We start from the raw sequence: 7,886 nt of genomic DNA, 5'->3' as shown, positions 1-7,886 counted from the left end.
AAACACAAGAGATGTTGTGTGAAATGTGTGATGCATATCTGTGAAGTTCGATCGATCACAAAAATGTGAGATCGATGCAATTTCGATCGATCGAGAATAAGTGAGATCGATCTGTTACAGATCAATCGGAGAAAAAGTTTAATCGATCGAACTATGAGGTGAAACTCGAAAAGTCACAGATCTGTGACGTGGATGGCACGGGGCCTTCACGAACATGGTCGTGGGCCCATCTACACAATAAAGCATCAACATTGGCCACTCGATTCGGCCCGTGACCCCTGAAATCAAATCAAAAATCAAAAACATATAAAACCATATATATATATATATATATATATATATATATATATATATATTCAAAGAGATTCAAAGCTTCATCAATGGCGATATGCATCATCAAAACAACATAGATTTAACATTTAAAGCATGGATTCCTCAAATCGAAGCTTGAAACAAAAGAGGGGTTCGAATCTCACCTATAAACTAAAAGGGAAGTTGAGATGCGAAAGGCTGAGATGCGAATGAGATCTACGATGGAAGAGAGAGAGGATCGATGCTTGGGATGGTCGCCGAAGTCTCGCCGGAGATGGAGAAGATAGGTTGTGCAACGGCGAAGGGAACGAGGGTTTGAGAAGGTGTAGATCAATCTTTTAATCGATCTACAAACCCTTGACTTTTTAATTTTTAAAAAAACCTTGCCGAACCAGTTCGATCGATCGAACTGCAACTTCAGATCGATCGAACTTAGATCGATCTTCCTTCTAAATTTTTTGAGTTTTTTGAAAATTTTTGAAAAATTAAAAATTGAAAATGTTTTTTGGTTTTTTGAAAAAATAAAAGAAAATAAAATAAAAAAGAATAAAATCTTTTTCTTTTTTTTTTTAAGTTTAAAATTTAAAAGTCAAAACAGAGTCAAAGCAATGAATTCCAGAATTGAGATCGATCTGAACTAAATGTTTGATCGATCTGACAGAGAGCAAAAATATGCAAGTTTTTGGGTTCAAAATTTTTTCTAAGTGTTGGACATTGCAGATCGATCCAATGGTGAAGTTGTATCGATCGAAGAACTTCAGATCGATCTAGGAGAGTCTTCGATCGATGGGACAGATAGCTGAAATATGTAGGTTTTTCTCGATCGATGGGACAGAGGGTGATTTGGATGCAGGTTTGATGCAGGTGGGAAGTTCGATCGATCAAACTCATTTTGAGATTGATCGAACTTATGCAATATGCTCAATTTCAACATAAAAGTGCATGCAATCCTAATCACAGTTCCTAGCAATACATATGAACCTAAACCAAATATCTAGACTTCGCAAGAAATGAAATTAAAGATAAAAATGAGGGAGGAATAGGGTTGTGACACCATACGAAATGTACTAGTCTTTAACGTCTCTAGCAAGACGTTAGGCTCTTTTAGCCCGGGTCAAATATCTTATAGTACATCCCCTCTTTGATGGGGTGATAAGTGTTTTGAACTCCACCCAACAAATGGTTCCTTAGAGAACTTATTAGATTAAGCTCCAAAGAAATTTTTGGTCCTTGGTCAACATGATCTTTGGGCTTCCATGCCCTTTCAAAACAAGAGTTTGAAATAACTTTCTTGGAATTCAGGGTTGAAAATGGACTTTTTGAAATTTTGGTTTCACACAAAGACTCTATTCTTTCACATTCAAGGTCATGATATTTCTCTACAACATTCACTTCTTCATACTTGTCAAATGAATTGGGGGTCGGATTGAAGATATTCAACTTCACCTTCACGTGGCCAAATGAGATCTTCATTATCCCCGTCTTATAATTAATGTTGGCATTCGTGGTTGCCAAGAAATGACGGCCAAGGATAACGGGAATTTGGCTCTTAGGATTCAGGACCGGTTCCGTGTCAATGACAATGAAATCAATGGGGAAAAAGAATTTATCAATCTTAATTAATACGTCCTCAATAATACCCCTAGGCTTTTTGATGGATCGATCGGCAATTTGTAAAACCACCGACGTCGGTTTCAAGTATCCTAAGCCTAATTTGACATATACCGAGTATGGAAGAAGATTAACACTTGCTCCTAAGTCAAGAAGAACCCGATTAATGATATGATCTCCAATGATGCATGAAGTAGTAGGTGAACTGGGGTCCTTAAACTTCGGAAGAGTGTTATGCTGCAAAATTGAGCTTACTTGTTTGGTTAAGACTACTTTTATAGGTACTTGGCTTTTGTTCTTCCTATTTTGGGTGCATAAGTCTTTCAAAAACTTAGCATAAGCCGGACTTTGCTTGATTGTATCCAAAAGTGGAAGATTGACTTTCGCTTGCCTAAACACATCCATAATTTCATTTGTTTTGGCCTTTTGCTTGTCAATTGAAATGAATCCTTTTAAGGCATCTGGGAATGGAGCTCTTGGCTCAAAAACCTTTTCAGACATTTTCTTTGAAGTCTCTTCAACACAAGAAGTTTTGAAATCATGTTGCAAATTTTTCTTTTTAAAATCACTTTTCAAGATATTCTCATTTGAAAGATCATGCATATGCAATGAAAGAGGAATAAGATGTGAAAGGGGACGGGTGTCAACTTATGGTTGCACCGGTTCACTCTCTTCATTGGACATACCCACTTGGTTGTCCACAATCTTCCTACTTCTTGAGGTAGTCACCGCATTGACATGCTCTATTGTGTGACCTTCCGATGAGGAATGAGTCTCCACAACACATTGTTGCTTTTATGGGGCATTCAAAGGTATTTTCCCTTTCTCTCTAGCATTTAAAGTACTAGCTATTTGCCTTACTTGGGTTTCTAGCTTAGCAATGGATTGAGAATGAGAATAAAGCAATTGAGTGTTCGCCTCTAGAGTGCCTAGAGCAGTCAAAACTTTCTCTTCAAAAGCGAGACTCCTAGCATTTCCTTGAGAATATGATGGTTAATTAGGAAAATGAGAATTAGAAAATTGGTTTCCTTGTGATTGAAATGATGATCTAAAACCTTGGGAACCTTAACTTTGCATTGAAGGTGGAACATATTTCCTTTGGAAACCACCTTGGGGAGGGTTTGAGCCTTCCCCTTGAAATTCGGGTGATTCCTTCAATTAGGATTATAATAATTGCCATAAGGATTGTTCCATTGATTAACAAAATTTGCATTGACTTGTTCATAATGCTCACTTTGCACATGTCCATGGGGACAATTGGAAGTAGAATGTAAAACACTTGAACAAGTCATACATGTCTCATTGGATGCATGATGGGAATGGTTAGGGACGGAAGATATTTGATTTGCCGAGTTTTGGTTGATCAAGAATTGATCAAACCTTTGAGATAAGGATTTCATCTCGGTAGCTATTTCATTGGAATGGTCAACTTGATGTAAGCCAACACCCTTCCTTCCACTTGAATTTCTACCATTCTTGGAAGATAAAGTTCGATGCAAAGAATTTTCACTCATGCTCTCATAAAGACGCCACATGTCATCCTCATGCCTATCAATATAAGAGCCACCCATGGAAGCATCAACCATGCCCTTATAATTGTCCGATAAGCTCTCAAAGAAATATTGAACTAATTGCTATTTGGGTATGTCATGATATGGACACTTCCTAAGCAATTCATTGAATCTTTCCCATGCCTCATGGAATGTTTCCTCATCCCCGTGAGAAAACTCTTGAATTGAAGTTCTCATGGCATTGGTCTTAGAAACCGGATAGTACTTCTTTAAGAACTCTTGTTGCATTTCTGCCCAAGAAGTTATTGAAAAAGGCCTAAGATTGTTAAACTAATATTTTGCCTTATCTTTAAGGGTGAATGGAAAAATTTTAAGCCTTAAGACCTCTTCCGGCATGTCCATGTATCTCACAGTGGAACATACTTTAAGAAACTCATCCAAATGCTTGTAAGGTTCTTTACTTGGAAGTCCATGATAGTTAAGAAGCATTTAAATGGTTTGTGGTTTGATCTTATAGTGATGTGCTCTAAATGGTGGCAATTGAATGCATGTGGGTACATTGTATTCATTAGGCACATAGTGATCTTTTAAAACAAGGGGATGATTAGCAATTGGAGGTGCAACATGGGCACCTTAATTGCCTTGAATGATGGGAGGTGGTGGAGCATAGATTGGCCTTGGCATTCCCAATGGAACTTGGCCTTGTTGTTGTGGTGGGTGAATGAATGGCCTCGGCATGCCTAATGGTACTTGCATATTATCTTGATGCACATTGGGGTGGAGGATACCTTGTTGGTCTATGTGACCAAGGTCCTCTACATGATTCTCATTATGTCCTTCCATTAATGAAATGGATTGACTAGAACTTCCTTTTCCCCTAGGGTTTCGAACAATGGATTCAAGATGAAAATTTAGAGGGACAAGAGTAGGTTTCAATGATCTACGACCATGCATGCACAACAAAACACAATAAGCAACAAGTAATGAACAAACACTTCACCTTCGCAACAAATTAACAATCAACAAACTTCCTCCACATACAATGATCATATACTCCCATGCTATCAACAATATGCAAAGAAAAGTAAATTGCCTCCATGTGGGCTCACGATTTATCTAAGAATTGAAATACAAGCCTCCACGCGGGCCGACGATTAACTAGAGATTGAGTTAAGAAAGAGCTCACAAAGGGTCCTTTATCACTTCAATTTATTTTTCAGTTTTTAGCCTTGCAAATTTTTAGAATTTTACCTTTTTCCTTTGTTTTGCTTAGCTCATTGCTTGAAATACTCCTTTGTTCACCTTCTTTTCAATGCACCTAGTCAAACAAGAACCAACACATAAGTAACAAAAATGAAAATAAAGTAAAGACACGATCAAAAGAGTACTAATTCCTAATTGATTCCACAAATACGACGTTGTCTTCAATCAATCCCCAACAACGATGCCAAAAACTTGGTGTGGTGTCGCACCCAAACCCAAAGTTTGTGCACTAAAAGATAGTGGTGTAGGGCTATGATGAATGTGGCCAAGTTTTACATTTAGAAATTGTCACTACTACCTTTCACTAAAAATATAGTTAGGGCAAGTAGGGATCGTCCCAACGGATTGGTGGATCGTATTAGGTAGTAAAATCGAGATTAGGGTTAGTAGGTCGAGTGATCAAAAGATTGGTTGGTGGTTGAATTATACTAAGATGCAATTTAAACTAAAGTAGTCAATTAAATGTAATGGAGAGAAAATAAAAGAGAGAGATCTTGGGGTTTAGAGATCACCACTAAACATAGTTTTTCTACACCCTTAATGAATGATTAATAAGGTGGAAAACATGTATTGCAACATAGTGTGTGTGTGTGGTTGTTTCAACAAGCATGGATGACAAATTAAACATATATTGTCTAAGCAATATGGTGGATAACACAATATATCAAACTAAGCCATTAATCCTTTCTTTAAGCTCACAATCCAAACACATCACAAGGTTAGAGATATGTGCTACTTGCTTTCATAAGTATGGAACATCAAACAACAAGCATGGATTGTCCTCCCATTTAACATCTAAACTACAACTACACTACAATTAAGCTAATAACATGAAATTAAACTAAGGGAGAGGCACAATCCATCAAGAAATGAGTATAAACCATCAAATAAACCACAAAAGCATTCCATTAAGTACTATGTCTTGACAATCTCTAGACCTATAGCATTAATACACATAGACATGCATCAATAACACAAGAAATAGAGACAAACACATGAACATCTATTCTAGTATACATAGACATATGGATAGAATGAAATGATTAATTGGAAGCATTAAACCACATAAATCATTGAATAAACAAGATCTATATATATATAAGTGTCAAAACATGTATCACAATACAAATCCCCTAAAAAATACATAAATCAAGATGTAGAAAACATGTTTAGGGCTAACTCTAGCCCCAAGAGGATGTCTAGCCACTCATGGATGGTGTCCTCCAACCCTCAAGGGCTAACTCCATGGTACAGAGACTACTCCAACTGCACAGTTGTGATTGGATGAACATCATGCGGCCTTCTGATTGTTGAAGCTGAGGCCTCGAATAGACCTATATGTTTTATTTTACCGTCTTCAACTAGTTTCTTGAGTTCTCCCATCTTGTAAAGGACATACCAAAAAGGGTTTAAGAAAAGGTAAATAAAATGATTGCATGTGTACGTTCATGATAACTTTTAATGGGTAGTATGTGTTCATGATAAATGATATCTACCAAATCCTATTTTTCTTCTCCATTGGTTGGAACAATTTAAACATTAAAAGAAGAAACTTTATTCGGAACATTTTTGAAAGTATAATTTATATACACTCATCAAAATGAAAGAAAAAAAAGCATGAGTGGTCATATTGTTATACGGATTAAAGAACTTATTATGGATTATTTCCCTTTAAGTGTGAGAGTTCGGGTAAACATCAAGGTAGTAAGGATTTTTCAAATTGTTATTTGCAAATTGGTACGTGTAGGGTGAACATAGAAGAAGAGCAATAAAAAAAAGCACAAGTACCAATGAGTCAATGCCCCAGCAGTATTAAACCCCTACTTTTTAAAGGAATATCGAGAGTTCAAGCCTCAGTGGAGGCCATGCGTGTGTAAGTACCAATTAAGGAAAAAAATAATAATAATAATAATAAAATGCACAAGTGAAATTCATATGGTAAGGAAAATCCATGAAGGAAAACCATTGGTGTGCTCATATGAAGAAGAAAATGATATATGATCATGTAAGGATATTATAGAAGCATGTGAAGGTCTTTAACAAGCTACCCTACACATGAATGGAAGGGCCACGAAGATTGTAGCTAAATGAAGGTGGGAGCTCAATTTCATCGCAAGGTCAGATTGCCGATACTTTAACCATGGCCTTTGCTATCATGTTTGAAGTGTATTGTATGCTAAGGAGTTTAATTGTAACAACAAAATCAAGTTTAAGGGGGGCGTTTTAAATTGATCTTATTTTATTTTCTTAAACTTCTAGTCCATCCTAGGTGCATGGTATTTGAAAGGTTCACATAGGAAAATGAATGGATTTATACAGAAATCTTAAGATGACACATGATAGATTTATCATTTATATGATACATACATATATATATAGAGAGAGAGAGAGAGAGAGACAGAGAGAGAGAGAGAGGGGGTGGGGGTTCAAAAAGGGGCTAACCGTGACTTCTAATTATTGGGAGGCGAGTGTCAATGCGATGCTGGTAATAGAGATCGATGCAATCAATGTCAGGCCTGTTCAACCTGGCTTCACAGGCAGCTCTTACATAGGTAGGATCGCCCCTGATTTCCATCTTCCCATCCACCAAGCTGACCCCGAACTTCGTTGCCAATTCCACTTTCTCTCTCATCCCTCCCTTCAATGCCTGCGCCAATCAAACACCAAATTGTTCACATCTGGTGATCTATCAACAGAATTCACCAGAAAAAATGGTGTATTAGAGCAAATTAGAAATGGGTATCGTAGCTTGCCGATGAGGATTTCGTTGGTGTGAGGGCCATAGACGTCGGAGGTGTCGAGGAAGGTGACTCCGGCGTTGACGGCGTGGTGGATGAGGGCGATCATGTCTTTTTCTGGCTTCGGAGGGCCGTAAAAGTCGGACATTCCCAAGCAGCACAGTCCCTGAGCTGATACCTCTAGACCTTTTGTGCCCAACTTGATCCTCCTCACTGTTGCCATATCTCTCTGTTGTTGCTTTCTTATTTTGTTGAGCTAGACACTTACAGTGTGCATGTGTTTATCTATGTGCGTGGGTGTGTGTATATATATATATAGAAGTGAGTGTGTGTATAAATATATAGATAGGGAAGGTGTTATCTGGAAGCGTTGGAGAGAGACAGAGCAGATCAGCAACTCCTTCGCTGTCTTGGGTTTACTGGTCAAAGGAGTGTTTTGTGCTCACGTAAG

The 7,886-nt window shown here is 37.6% G+C and overlaps 2 pseudogenes; one reads left to right on the top strand and one right to left on the bottom strand.

Moving 5' to 3' along the window:
* The first annotated feature begins 3,567 nt into the window (after nucleotides 1–3,567).
* Nucleotides 3,568–3,666, top strand: LOC132284169 (small nucleolar RNA R71; annotated as a pseudogene).
* Nucleotides 3,667–5,837: 2,171 nt separating this feature from the next.
* On the bottom strand, nucleotides 5,838–7,665 carry LOC132298388 (IN2-2 protein-like; annotated as a pseudogene).
* Between the last annotated feature and the right edge of the window lie 221 nt (nucleotides 7,666–7,886).

Source organism: Cornus florida, unplaced genomic scaffold (genome assembly GCF_030987335.1).
Source record: "Cornus florida cultivar Cherokee Brave unplaced genomic scaffold, ASM3098733v1 CherokeeBrave_3.0.0_Hap2_Chr01, whole genome shotgun sequence".
In the NCBI taxonomy this organism is placed as follows: domain Eukaryota; kingdom Viridiplantae; phylum Streptophyta; class Magnoliopsida; order Cornales; family Cornaceae; genus Cornus; species Cornus florida.
This window is presented reverse-complemented; position numbering and strand designations above follow the sequence as displayed.